At 32.7% G+C, this 15,421-nt stretch overlaps 1 long non-coding RNA gene across 1 annotated transcript; it reads left to right on the forward strand.

Moving 5' to 3' along the window:
- Positions 1–743: 743 nt before the first annotated feature.
- On the forward strand, positions 744–14,695 carry LOC115707448 (uncharacterized). The gene is made up of 3 exons (XR_004009743.2): positions 744–859; positions 995–1,094; positions 14,622–14,695. It is a non-coding gene; the product is annotated as an uncharacterized LOC115707448 (long non-coding RNA).
- The last annotated feature ends 726 nt before the right edge of the window (positions 14,696–15,421 follow it).

The raw sequence follows: 15,421 nt of genomic DNA on the forward strand, positions 1-15,421 counted from the left end.
GACCAAATGACCTTGTACGGCTTAATGGTAGATCACGTGACTTCTTATTTGACATGACTGTAAAACTGAAAAATACAAAATTAATTAGTATTGCATGTAACAAATTTTTATATTGAAAAATTAAAAAAACAAAAAATTGACGCACTTTATACTTAATTAGTTTTATTACTCAATATTATATTTTCAGAATCATCAAGTTACAGTTCTTCTTCTGTATCATCATTGTGATTTATTGGAATATCACTAAATACTCCATCATCACATTCTATATCTTCGATATCATCCCGAATAAGATTGATATTACTTATTGTTGAATCAAAATTTAAATCAATATTATTCGAAAATTCTTCTTGATATGCTTCAGAACCGATGATAGTGGGATCTTCATCATCATCTTCACCATGATCTGGCTTTGGTGGTATATCCCAAATGTGGCGATGATTCACTTTCTGCACTACTTTCCAATCTTTATTTTTTTTTAATATCATCTAAATAAAAGACTGAACATACTTGATTCTTCTTCCCAATTTTTTTACTCTTTACTCTAATTATTGTGTTGATTCTTCACTTCTTGGAGCATGTAATTTATTTCTAAAATTCTAAAAACTAAAACCCTAAGTTTTGTTTCTAGATTTTATTTTAGAAATCAATCACACTTCACAGTGTAATGACTCAAAAAATTTGGGCTCTGCAATTCGATCCAATAGCAGCACGGGCTCAAAATAAGAGCCCAACCTCAAAACTAGTCAATCAAGCCACACTCAGATAGCTAGACCGAATCCACAATATCTCAAGTCTATGAATCATCCATCACTAGTTGGCAGTCTAACTATATATAATCAGATTGTCCTTTCTCAAGGTATGATTTATTTATTTGGTTAAAGCTATATTGGGTTTGGATAGATTAAACAGAACAACTTGAGGGAATATATTGGTGGGTTTTGAATTTTTCTTGTCCTTTGCCTACTAAAATCTGGTTCTTTGGCCTTTATAGTTGTGGAATGGCTTTGGCAGTTGTAGATTTTGGTACAATGTCGCTCGATTGTGGCTTTGGATTGCAGCGACTATGTTGCGGCTAGTAGATTTTTATTGAGGTATATTTTTAGTATCTTGATTGATGAAAAATTTTCAAGGTTCATGATGATTGTTAATTGTTTATTGAGGCATGTTTTGTTTAAATATATGATTCAGATTTAAATATTTATTTTTATCTCTGTTCATGTTATTTCTAATTTAGAAGATTGTAAATTCATTAGCCCAAGAAAGAACAACTATACAGATTCAAAAACGAAGATAATTAATCCATGTCAATTCTATATTTCCTAGTTGGTTTCAATGCATATTGTTTTAGTGAAATAGTATAGAAATTTATTCAAACCTATTTGTGTGTACTGACTCCTTGTATCCTTTTTGAAATTCTTTGAAACACCTCACCAGTTGAAACACCTGAAGGGATTTTTTAATTAACAATCTAATCAACGCAAGATTATAATGTCAATCATTATATATATCAAATATCATTTAGCTCATACCTTAACAACTATGGCACTGAATTGCTCTTCAGATTTGTTGAGACTGTTGAGGCAAATTAAGTTTCTTTTGAGAGAAAAAAAATACAGTGAATATCGTTAACTGTGAATAGAGTAATGAAAAAAATGATGATAAAAATTAATGTATATACACGGTATATATTTAAAATCAAATTCAAATTTTAATTTTTGAAATACTTTTTTGTAATTTTGTTATTTCTAAACCTTGTTTTGTGGGATACTTATCATTTTGGAAATTTAAATTTAAATTACTGTGTATACGGATTGTTTGTTGTATTTATGTTTTTTTTTTTAATTTTTTAGTTTTGGATAAACTAAATTCAATATTCTTCAAATTTTTAGTAAATTTTATAACTAAAATGTTCTACATTTGTGGTTTAATTATTTTTAGGTATAGTTTTTAATTTAAAAATAGATTAATAGATTTTTAAATATATTCTCTACAGATATTTTTAATTGGGCTTTTTTTACGAAAGATGATAAGTTTCAATTTCATGATATGATTATGACATGTCTTTTTTATATTTTTTATTTTTTGAACAATGAAATTCATTAATATTTGTTTCTACGAATACATGTTCCTGCTTATATTTGTTGAAGATTCCTCTGTTTGGAATTGTTTCACAATACCAGTGTGGATCAATAGGAATAATTCAATAGCCAAAGAAGAAATTGGGGATGATATTTTCCTGTCCTGTAGTTTTTCTGTTGTTCCTGGAGCTTAATATCATTGGACCACGATTTAACTCCTTTCATATGATTTTCAATTCCGCAGGGCTAGTAAGATGTGGTTAGATTAAAAAAAAAAAAGATATCATGTGAAGAAACATCTAATGAAGAAAGAATAGTTTATTATCAAATTACCACCTTATTGACTCATGATTGAGTAGCATGGGGTATTGAAAACATTAAAATCCTAATTTAAAATCAATATAGCCAAATGTGGAAGAATTTTTCTAAACATTGTTATTTAATTGATGTCATCGAAAAGCAAATGGTCCATATTCTTGTTGATAGTTTTACTGTTGCACACATTAGTTTACTGCGATGCTACTACTAAAAACGATTGCTGACATACAAAATTAAATATAGAACTGAATATAGAGATATATCTTGACATTATTGATGAAATAGTTCAGAGAATACTATTTTGATTTGTGCATCAAAATTAGCGTATGTGGAAACATGGTAGGTATAAAGCTTAGGTCTGGTGGTTCAGTTGGGGTTATATTTTTTCTTTCCCTGGGTGAATCCAGAGATGTATGAAAAGGATTACGCTGACTTCAATATGAAATGTATATGGTTCAAGTTTGACAATTAAAATAGAGTTGTTACTTGTCTTATGTGTGGCAATTTTGCAAGTTCATTTTCAACCAAGTCATCCCTTTGACGGTACAGTAGTTATAGTTGGTCAACTTAACTTCACAATGATATTTCTGATAGTCTATTTTTCATATTCCGATTTATCTACTCTATCTATCAGTTGTCTTGACTTTACCATTGTGTTGGTGGTTAATAACAGTATAATACTAAAACTGAGGGTAGTTTGAGTATGAAATAAGGTTACTGATGTAGCAGTTTAAATATTTTGTCATCATTTACCCCTAGTAGTCTTATTTGTTTGTAAACAAGTTTCGATAAATTAACCGATTTCATTACTAATCAAAAAATTGATGTCATCTTTCTGTGGTGTAGATTTGCTCATATTTCTTAGCCTCATATATCATCATAAGAATATTATGGTAAGTTGGGTGAGAAAACAAGTGCATTATTAGTTTCAATTTGTTAGACAGATTAAATTCCCTGTAAAGATCTACTAACTGTAACTGTAGCTATACCTACCAACAAAACTTACATTGCCTTTTATTCTAACTGTAATGTTAGACTATATATATAGTGTATGTAATATAGCATATACAAATGATATGAAATGCGGAAAATAAACTGTAATCATATCAATAATATATGCAATGAAAGGATCGATGTACCTCCAGCCATTGATCTTTGAGCTTCAATCCCTGCGATAGCTTCGGTATTGGAGTTCGGGCTTCCTCGCTCTCTCAACTCTCTTTAGATGGAATTTGCTGAATGAATTCAGAATGAGTGAGGAGCTCGGGGACCGAGACCCTATATTTATAGGTGAGATACTCCATCAGTATCTGCGCCACATTAATTGTCAGAATATTTTGACAATTAATTCAGGAAATCAAATCAGGTAATGAATATACACTACTACAAAAAGTATAATTTCCGTCGGTTTTTAAGTGTCATTGAAAGAATTTACGTCGGTTTAAAAAACCGACGTATATACCGTAGTCGCAAATAGTTTTTTATTAGCGTCATTTTTAAAACGACGCAAAAAACAATTTTCTACATTTACAAACCGACGCAAAATATTTACTTTTCTATTTTATCTTCTGCATCGGTTTAGAAATGACGCTATATTTTTATGGCATTTGAAAACTGTCACAAAAAACTTATTACGTCGGTTAAAAAATGTCATATCTATTACGAAAATACTTTATTTTTTACCTATTGCGTCGCTTATAAAATGAAGCACAAATATAAGGAAAAATTGCAAATCTTTCATGCAATTTTTCCCACATGCATTATCAAATTTTAGAATAATTTTATATAATAGTAAATACATAATACAAAAAAAGTTGAAATAACAATTTTAAAACTTCCATAAAATTAGTAATTGATTCTATTATAAGTTAGAACAAATTAGAACTTAGAACAAATTAGAACTTAGAACTTAGAAGTCAAACCAAGTAGAAACCAATAAATTATACAAACTATTGATCACATGTAGAATTCATAATTTGGCTTTCTCAAAACTACTATAATCAACGTATACGACCAAATAACTGTGAAAAGAAGGGAAAGCTCAAATATACCTTGCTTCTAGCAATAAGAACTGAAGTAAGTGTTGGTGCTTTCTTTCTTAAGGCCCCTCCCCCATCTTCTACTTCTTTTTCCATGTTGTTCAAAGGCTTCTCAGGCTTCTTCTTGACTTTCTCTATGTTTGAGGATAGATTAATCACCTCTATGGGCTTAGGCTTAACATTAACGATCTTATTAATTTTGTTGGCCTCTAGTGCCTCAATTCTTCTCCCATCATCAGGAACCACCATCTGTTTCTGCATAGCATAATTTGAAAAGAGCATAACAAATCAATTACCAGAACTCTAGAAAGTTGTTATAAAAATTAAAATTTTTATCAAAATACTAACCTTGTTCTTCTCGGCAACTCTAGCGACTTCATCGTTAGCAAATAATTACGCATAAAAACTCTTGAAGAAAATATAAATAAAAACTTAGCAAAGACAAACAACACATTAAGAAACCAAACACATATTGTTGTACAGAGAGAAAGAGAGAAAAACCTTGTCATGGGGCGATTAGGTTTGCCTTCAACTCCTCCTCTAGCAGCAGGTACCATATTCCCAATATCACCAAGAGCTCTGCGATTTTTCCCATCGTGGGCCACTGGGTTCTTCTTGTGCAGCTTGTTTTCTCCACCACCGATGACTGCCTCACCTATTCCAATAACGGGATTTTAAAATCAGAAATGTTTTCCGATAAAGAACTTAAATCAGAAGAAGGATTGTACCCAAAAGAAATCATGAATCATGGGTCTGAGAAACAAATACATAGTACCCCGAAATTAAAATAGAGAGTTAAGAGAATAAATTAAAGAATAGAAACATACCATCGTCAAATCGTCTGAAGGAGCTCACGGGAGGTTTTGACCATCAGAGGTTTTGAGGGAAGGAACACAGAAACCACCAGAGGTTGTACGAAGGAACTCACGGGAGAAGAGAGACCACAGACCACCGTCCAATCATCTGAAGAGGAGGTGGTTAGGGTGAATTCTCACCGTCGTCTGAAGAGGAGATGCGGCTGAAGAGAATCGCAAGGGTTTTGCGTTTAGGGAGAGGGCTGAAGAGGAGATGCGGCTGAAGAGAATCATATGAAGAGAGAGGGCCGAGGATTTTGTGTTTTTTAGTTTTAGGGATTTCACTTTTTTTTGCGTCGGTTATTAATTCTCACTATTGTATTTTGCGTCGTTTCTAAAAGCTCGCTAATACAATACACGAGTTTTAATAATAGACGCAAAATGAAACATAAATTTTTAAATTTCCTACTTTTTTCGTCGGTTTTGTTTTTAGCGTCATATACCTAAAAGACGCAAATAACATATTATTAGTGTCATTTTTAAAGTGACGCCTCAATTATTTGAGTACTATTTACGTCGGTCAACGCTGTGAATAGTAGCGTTGACCGACGTAAATAGTGTATTTTGTAGTAGTGATAGAAATCTGACCATATATAGAATATTACATAATTGATTTTGTCCAGATTCAATGAATATAAAATATTCATTTATCAGAAAATCAATTATTTATTTATTTCCTTAAATAGAAAATCATTTCCTTAATTAGAAAATAATTTCCATAAATAAAAATATTCTAATATTCTCCCACTTGGTCAGCATTTAAACTAAAATATTCAAACCCAACGTTCCTCATTATATAATAAACATACGAATCATAGCGACATGTCCTCATTATGAATCGAGTATTATCTTCCATGTATTACAATACATTTATTATATAACAATGTAATTTATGTGGCAATGTACTTAAGTGAATAAACTTTAAACCTTATGTTTATTCAGGTCCTCTGAAAATTTTCTAAAATGTAAAATTAAGATGCGCATAAATATGAGAAAAATCAAAATAAGAGTTTCATTGATAATAACTTTATTTGTACAAATTACATAAGGGAACCAAGTCCCATGTTCTCTACATGATCCTTGAATTTATGAGGTGGCAAGCCTTTTGTCATAGGATCGGCAATCATCAATTCAGTGCTAATGTGTTGAATGACCACTTTATTTTCCTTAACACGTTCTCTAATAGCTAAGTACTTAATGTCGATGTGCTTGCCTCGACTTCCACTTTTGTTGTTCTTAGCCATGAAAACAGCAGCTGAATTGTCACAGAACATCTTTAGCGGCCTTGCAATGGAATCAACCACTCTAAGGCCTAAAATGAAACTCTTTAGCCATACACCATGTGATGTAGCCTCAAAACAAGAAACGAACTCAGCCTCCATAGTAGAAGTAGCAGTCAAAGTTTGTTTGTTACTCCTCCAGGACACAGCTCCACCAGCAAACATAAACACGTAACCAGATGTAGATTTACGTGAATCAAGACAACCGGCGAAATGCGAGTACGAGTAGCCAACTACTTCTAGATTGTCAGTTCGTTTGAACATCAGTTTGTAATCCTTAGTACCCTGAAGATACCTCATAACTTTCTTTGCAGCTTTCCAGTGGTCTAACCCCGGGTTACTCTGAAATCTTCCTAACATTCCGACAGAATAAGCAATGTCGGGTCTTGTGCACACCTGAGCATACATTAGGCTTCCGACAGCAGAAGCATAAGGAATGTTCTTCATTTGTTCTCTTTCAAAATCATTCTTTGGGCACTGGCTCAAATTTAATTTATCACCCTTCACAATTGGAGCAACGCTCGGTGAACAATCTTTCATATGAAATCTTTCTAAAACTCTGTTGATGTAGGCTTCTTGAGATAAACCTAAGATACCTCGGTATCTATCTCTATGAATCTTAATGCCTATGACATAGGATGCTTCACCCATGTCTTTCATCTCAAAGTTCTTTGAAAGAAATTGTTTCACTTCACGTAGCAGCCCTTTATCATTGGATGCAAAAAGAATATCGTCCACATATAAAACAAGAAAACAAATTTTACTCCCACTTTCCTTCAGGTATATGCATTGATCCATGACATTCTCTTCAAATCCAAAGGAAGAGATGACATCATGAAATTTTAAATACCATTGGCGGGATGCTTGTTTTAATCCATAGATGGACTTCTTGAGCTTGCATACCAAATCCTGACCTTCACTAGAGGAGAATCCTTCTGGTTGTTTCATGTATACCTCCTCCTCTAGATCACCATTCAGAAAAGCAGTTTTTACATCCATCCGCTCCAGCTCTAAATCAAAATGAGCAACTAATGCCAAGATGACTCTGAGGGAATCTTTCTTTGATACAGGAGAAAAAGTCTTCGTATAGTCAATTCCTTCCTCTTGAGTGAATCCTTTAGCAACAAGTCTCGCTTTGTACCTCTCAGTGTTGCCTAATGAGTCTTTCTTAGTTTTATAGACCCATTTACAGCCAATGGCTCTCGCCCCATTAGGCAACTTTACAAGTTCCCGTACTACGTTGCACCTCATAGAATTCATTTCATCATCCATAGCATTGTACCACAATTTTGATTCTCTACCGTTCATAGCTTGTAAAAACGTTTACCGGATCATTTCCAATTCCAATATCAGATTCTAATAAATACACAACATAGTCTTTGTAAATCTTTGGTTTGATAGGTCTAGTAGATCTTCTTAAGACTTCACCAACAGGCTCTTGGGGAGCAGCAGCAGGTTCGGCAGGTTGTTCAACAAGCAGTGTGCAACTCTTGAACATTTTGATCTACTGGATTATCATTACCAACTTGTGGATCTTCAGTGATTGGTAATGGTTGTTCAACATTCGTTTGAACTACAGGAGTGTTAACCATTATCAATCTTGCTTTTGAAGTGGAAGGTTCTGAAGGATCTTTCTCAGGACCTAAGTCCTTTGATTGATCACTCCCACTGATCAAGGCATTCTCAAGAAATTTTGCATTCCTTGATTCCACAATTCTTGTGCTATGAGATGGACAATAAAACTTGTAACCTTTAGACTTTTCAGCGTACCCTATAAAGAATCCGCTTATGGTCCTTGGGTCCAATTTCTTCTCTTGTGGATTATATATTCTGACTTCAGATGGACATCCCCAAATGCGTACATGATTCAAACTTGGTTTCCAACCTTTCCATAATTCAAAAGGAGTTTTTGAGACTGCCTTTGTTGGAACTCGGTTTAATATGTACACGGATGTCTTTAATGCTTCAGTCCACAAGGATTTAGGAAGGTTAGAGTTGCTACTAAGCATATATACTCCGCACCATGTCCATTAATGTTCGGTTTCTTCTTTCTGCAACACCATTTTGCTCGGGTGTACCGGGCAAGGTGTAATGGGCAACAATCCCATTTTCTTCAAGAAACTTCGCAAATGCACCAGGTGCTTGTCCATCTTCTGTGTATCTACCATAATACTCACCTCCTCTATCTGATCTCACTATCTTAATTTGCTTGTTGCATTGTTTCTCTACTTCAGCTTTAAATATCTTAAAGACATCTAATGCTTCACTTTTATTATGAAGTAAGTAGATATACATGTAGCGTGAGTAATCATCTATGAATGAGATGAAGTATTTCTGACCATGTGACTCCATATCTGGACTACATATATCAGTATGTATGATTTCTAATATTTTAGAACTCCTATGGACACCAGTTTTGACAGACTTGGAGGTTTGCTTTCCCTTAATGCAATCCACACAAGTATCAAAGTCAGTAAAATCTAAGGTATTGAGTACCCCATCTTTTACCAACCTTTTAATTCTATCAATGGAGATATGTCTCAATCTCCGGTGCCACAATGTACAGGAATCCTCTTTCATAACACATCTTTTAGTGCCAGCGCGAACATGCATAACATTATTAGTGGTATTATTTTGTAAATTAAGGCAGTAAAGACCATCAGACAAAATACCATTTCCAACACATTCAGATTTATAATATAAATTAAAATATTTGTCTGAAAATGTAAAGGAAAAACCAAAGGGTATAAGTCTTGAAACTGAAATCAAGTTTCTAGAGAAACTTGGTACATAAAAGGTCTTTTCTAACTTTAAAATAAAACTATTACTTAAAACTAAATTGCATGTTCCAATAGCTTCTACATGTGAGCCCATCTTGTTTCCAGATAAGATGCTTTGCTCACTTGCCACTGGCTTCCTTAGATTTTGAATATCCTGCAAGGAATTTGTTATGTGAATTGTTGAACCAGAATCAATCCACCATGTGTTAAGATTAACATTAGCCATATTAGATTCATAACATACTAAGGAAATTGGATTACCTTTGTCATCCATCCATTTCTTGAACTGGCTGCACTCCCTTTTCGCATGTCCCTTTTGTTTACAAAAGAAACATTTGATGGAATCTTTCTTTATGGCAGCCTTGGGAGCCATGGGCTTTTTCCCCTTGTTCTTCTTGAATGGCTTGCGTTTCTTAGGTTGAGTGGTCAGGTGAACACTTTCTCCTTGCTCTTGTAGGAGCCTGGCTTCCTCTTGAACACACATGGTCATCAATTCATTGATAGTCCATTTTTCTTTATGTGTGTTGTAGGAAATTTTGAAAGGCCCATACTGTGGAGGAAGATTGTGAAGAATGTAATGAACCAGGAAGGTATCAGGAATGATGACGTCGAGTTTCTTCAAATGAGCAGTGATGTCCCTCATTTTAGAAATATGTTCTCGAACTCCTTTAACACAGGTGAGTTTTGTGGACGAGAACTCTTGGATGAGGTTGATGAACAAAGATTTATCTGAAGTGTCAAACTGCTCATCCATAACTTTGATAAAGTCTTTCACCTTCTCAGGTGGCTCCACCGATCCACGCATTCCCATAGGAATTCTGGACATAATGAACATGATGCAAAGACGATTAGATTGCTCCCACTTTTCACGTAGTGCAATCTCAGCAGCAGTGCTAGTATCAGTGATAGCAGCTGGTTCATCTTTCCTTATTGCATAATCCATGTCAGTGCAAGCTAGGTGGAGAAGAACTCGTTCCTTCCAGATTTTGAAGTTGTCACTCCTAAGCTCAGGGATTTCACTAGTGATTTCAGCATATTTAGAGGTGGATGAAATAGCTGCAAGAATAGGATTACAAAAAATTTAGATGTTAAAAGAATTGAGGCTTTAATGAATTCATGTTTTACCAATGTAGAAACATGATGAAGATGAAAATTTTATTAAATCTAAAATTGCCTGTGGGCTAAATTTTAAATCTAATAAAATTATATGAACTTTATGATAGATTTAATGAAATATTTAATTTAGATTAATGGAGGAATGAAATCTATCTTTAAATAAAATTTGTGATAACACTATTAAATCAAATCCTCATAACTCCCTGTGGGGTAAATTAAGAGAATTTAACTTAATATATTATCCTAATTAATTATAAAAATATAATAAAATCCCTGTGGGGTAAAATTATTATATCCAAATAATTAATTACAAGTTTTGTCCATTAAGGTGAATTTTAATTAATATATAATTTTATATAATTAAAGATGCTGTGGCTACTCCCTAATTATAAAAAATTATATTTTCACTTTAGACATTAGGTATTGGGCTCTACCTAAAAGTAATTTCGTTGTTAACATAATAGACAATCACTGAGATTAGTGCTCCTAGTGTGGTCGTCCGAAGATCATTAAAAACCGTTCTAGATATGAGCATTTGTCCCAGGTTCATGTTTTCTTATGTCAAACCACAAAACTACTTACGTTTTATTCATATTTTATTCATTTTATAAAGTTTTATGAATATTTTATGAATAATTTTATGAAGTTTTATGAAACTTAATTGCTAAATAAAATATTCAACCTATCTTAATGTTTGAATATTCCTAAATATATGTAGCACTATAAAAGGAATTTATGTATAGCATTTAAATCATACAAATCTAAATTAATTGCATTAAACATAAACTTGTCAAATAAATACAAAATAATACAATTAATGTATGATCATTAATTAAATGCAAATTCCTTAATATGAAATTAATGGCAGTTTTTTTAAAATTAATTTAGACAATAAATTACAGAAATTTGGTAATATATAATTAAATGCACAAATTAGCACAATTTTTACATGCCTGAATAAATCATGTAATAAATTACCAAATTTAAGCAAATTTCCATTTTCAATTGATACTATATATATGTATTAAACAAAAATGGAAAATTAACTAAATGCAATTTATTGACTAAGTTAACACAAAAAAATAGGAAAATAATTAATATTCCAAATAAATAAAAATTTATAAGAAATTCGGAATTTTTCCTTTTTTTTTTTTTTTTTTTTTGAAAAAACCATACTGCCAAAGGACACGTCGTTTTTTACATTCTGAAGTGTGCTGAGAAAACATACAAAACGACACGTCGTTTTCCCTAAGGTAAAAACGACACGTCGTTTCATTCATGTAGAGGCTGCCTCAGGATACGAAAAACGACATGTCGTTTTCCACAATGTGAAAAATGACATGTCGTTTTTCAACAACGACAACTGTAACGTGGTTTCAAACGACACGTCGTTTTTGACAAACGACACGTCGTTTTTTTGGCAAACGACACGTCGTTTTTTGACAAACGACATGTCGTTTGCGTCGTCTTCTTCAGCCAAACCGGGTCAATTTTGACCCGTTTTTCTGCACGCGGGTCCGTCGAACCCGACCCAAACCCGATCGAAAATTGCGTTTCCGACGACCAAATTGCGTGTTTTCAAATCTAAAATGTTCTAAATCAAATAATAAAGAGATCCACATAGATTTTATGCACGAAAACACGAAAAAATATATACTTTAATATCACGAAATTAATCGGGTCCGAAAAAGTTTTAACCGGAAAAAATTTCCATCCTTAAGTTTTTCAATAGATTTTCAATGCTTAGATCGATCTATAATACTATACGAACATAGCAATATATTTAGAATTCGAAATAAACACCGAAAAATGAAAAATGGAAAAAACCAAAATGGACCGATCGTGTTTATATATATATGCATGTATATATCACATAAATAAAAATGAATACTATGAATGTATTATGCGATAAAACATATATATAATATACAATATATATATATAAACATATATATATATATATACACGTAAATATACCAAAAAAATGAAAAATGTATATAATATGTATATACAGTAACGTGTAAACTATGTTATATATATATAACCGTAGGAATAAAAATGTATATATGTATATACGTATGAAAATATATATATAAACGCGATTGTATGAATATGAGTATATATATACACCAACTAACCAAAATAAATATATATAAATATGAACAGTGTATATAAGTGTATATATATATATGAAACTCAACCAAAATCAAGGCAGAGATAAATCCGCTCTGATACCAACTGTTAGACTATATATATAGTGTATGTAATATAGCATATACAAATGATATGAAATGCGGAAAATAAACTGTAATCATATCAATAATATATGCAATGAAAGGATCGATGTACCTCCAGCCATTGATCTTTGAGCTTCAATCCCTGCGATAGCTTCGGTATTGGAGTTCGGGCTTCCTCGCTCTCTCAACTCTCTTTAGATGGAATTTGCTGAATGAATTCAGAATGAGTGAGGAGCTCGGGGACCGAGACCCTATATTTATAGGTGAGATACTCCATCAGTATCTGCGCCACATTAATTGTCAGAATATTTTGACAATTAATTCAGGAAATCAAATCAGGTAATGAATATAGAAATCTGACCATATATAGAATATTACATAATTGATTTTGTCCAGATTCAATGAATATAAAATATTCATTTATCAGAAAATCAATTATTTATTTATTTCCTTAAATAGAAAATCATTTCCTTAATTAGAAAATAATTTCCATAAATAAAAATATTCTAATATTCTCCCACTTGGTCAGCATTTAAACTAAAATATTCAAACCCAACGTTCCTCATTATATAATAAACATACGAATCATAGCGACATGTCCTCATTATGAATCGAGTATTATCTCTATTGGCATTTTTAGTTGTAGATTAGCTCTATTGGTTAGGATTATGTGTGTGTTATTCTCTCTCTCTCTCTCTCTCTCTCTCTCTCTCTCTCTCTCTCTCTCTCTCTCTCTCTCTCTCTCTCCTTTTCATATGTACTTGGCTATATTAATAAAATATAGAAACCTTAGCTGTTTACTTGTTTGCATTTCCAAGAAAATTAGCTCTTTGTGGGACTAAAAGTCAGTTAATTTGACACAGGTGTAGCACCTGATAACTGGCAGCAAGTCCTTGAGGGGATTCACAATATGAGGTCCTCAAAAGATGCACCAGTAGACACTATGGGATGTGAAAAAGCAGGAAGTCTTCTTCCTCCTAAGGTACAACTTTTCTGAATTTTAAGTTGCATTTTGGTTGGAAATGCCTTGGGAGGTTAAAATTATATTTATTAGGGAGATTCTAGGTGTGGTAAAAATATACATGATAGCTATACATGCATTCTCTATCAACGATCTCCTTTTCTTACAATTTTTTGGGCGGTTACTGTATGAAGAATACTTGAAAATATGTGTTTTAACATTATTTGATCATGCATCAGTTGTAGGCTTTGGTAACAGTTGCTCATTTAAGTTTTGTGTTTCATTTTTCTCTTTTGGTTCTGCTGCAATTTAATACGGAATGAAGTTTATCCTCTTTCTCTAATTATTTTGATGCAAATATTGGTTACATTACTTGTATCTAATCAATTTTGGAGATAAGTTTTAAGTTTTTGGCTTATATTTTTCACTTCTTAATTCTGTGAAATGGCTTAGGTTATCTCATGTTGTGGTTTATAGTCCATTGAAAACTCTACTTTTGTTGGTTTTCTCCAAACTGTTGTTAACTCCCATATATGGCTGGTCTCCTCCTATAATATTAAAGCCTCACTGTTTAATATTTTTTTTTGTTCTGCTATTAATGTAATTAACCAATGAGTTTAATTTTATGTTAGTTTTCATTATATCTCATTATTTTCCTATTTTAAATGCTGGAACTTTGAGGTTTCCCTATTTAAAAAAAAAAAGGTGGTGTTTGCTAATGCTCTTAGAAGCACTAATGCAACACTTGCCATTGAATCTGCAATCCATGGAGACTCTTTAATATTCTAGAACTGTTGCTTTGTTAAATGCATTTGATGATCTAGATTAGACATATAGTATGTTATACATTACCTGGTGTCTTTTAATAGACTAGTCAGCTATTTTAGGTGTCTTTTATCAGCCTATTGCCAGTCAGCTGTTTTTTGTGACATGTTTTGTGGTTCATCTTATTCAGGTGCTCTTATCTGGTGTAGTAATTTTAGAAGTTGCTATCTCGAAGGATTTACTTGTTTACTTGCTATCTAGAAGCACTACTACAATATAAGCCTTTAGCTTCCCTTTTTTCAACCTAATTTATAAAAAGGGAAGCTAAAGGGGGTGAAAATATCTGCATTGACATTTAGAGGCGGTTTTTTGGTAAAAACCGTAGGTATAGAATGTATATATATCTATGCCGTCGGTTGGGGGTTGGGGAAAATCAGGGTTTTTTTATATAACCCTATGGCGTCGGTTATTAGGTATTAACCGACGCCATAGGTGCCACCTTTATTTGACACGTGGCACCTATGGCGTCGGTTAATACCTAATAACCGACGCCATATGGTTATATATCAGACCCTTTCAGCTTCGTCTTCCTCACTTCCTCATTTCACACCTTGCTGAACACGAAGAACAACCACCCACAGCAGCCCCAAACCCACGAAAAAACCCTTGCCAACCACCACTAAAACAACCTCATTCTCCCTCATTTCTTAACCATTTTACCCCATTTTTGTCTTAAAATCTTCTATTTTCTATACCTAAACCTATACTGTAAAAAAGTTTAGTTTTTTTCCCCTCTATATACCAAACCGAACCTATTATAAAGAAAGGTAGTGGGTATAACTCCGGCCACAGATTTTAGCGGAGAAAACGTTGGGTCTCAACGTCCATTAAGATATAAATATGCTTTCTATTCATTTTATTTATGTACATTGGTATTATTTCGTTTTTGTAAATTTTTTTAGAATTTTTTTATTTTATTAATATTATATT

The sequence above is a fragment of the Cannabis sativa genome, chromosome X (assembly GCF_029168945.1).
Source record: "Cannabis sativa cultivar Pink pepper isolate KNU-18-1 chromosome X, ASM2916894v1, whole genome shotgun sequence".
Lineage (NCBI taxonomy): Eukaryota > Viridiplantae > Streptophyta > Magnoliopsida > Rosales > Cannabaceae > Cannabis > Cannabis sativa.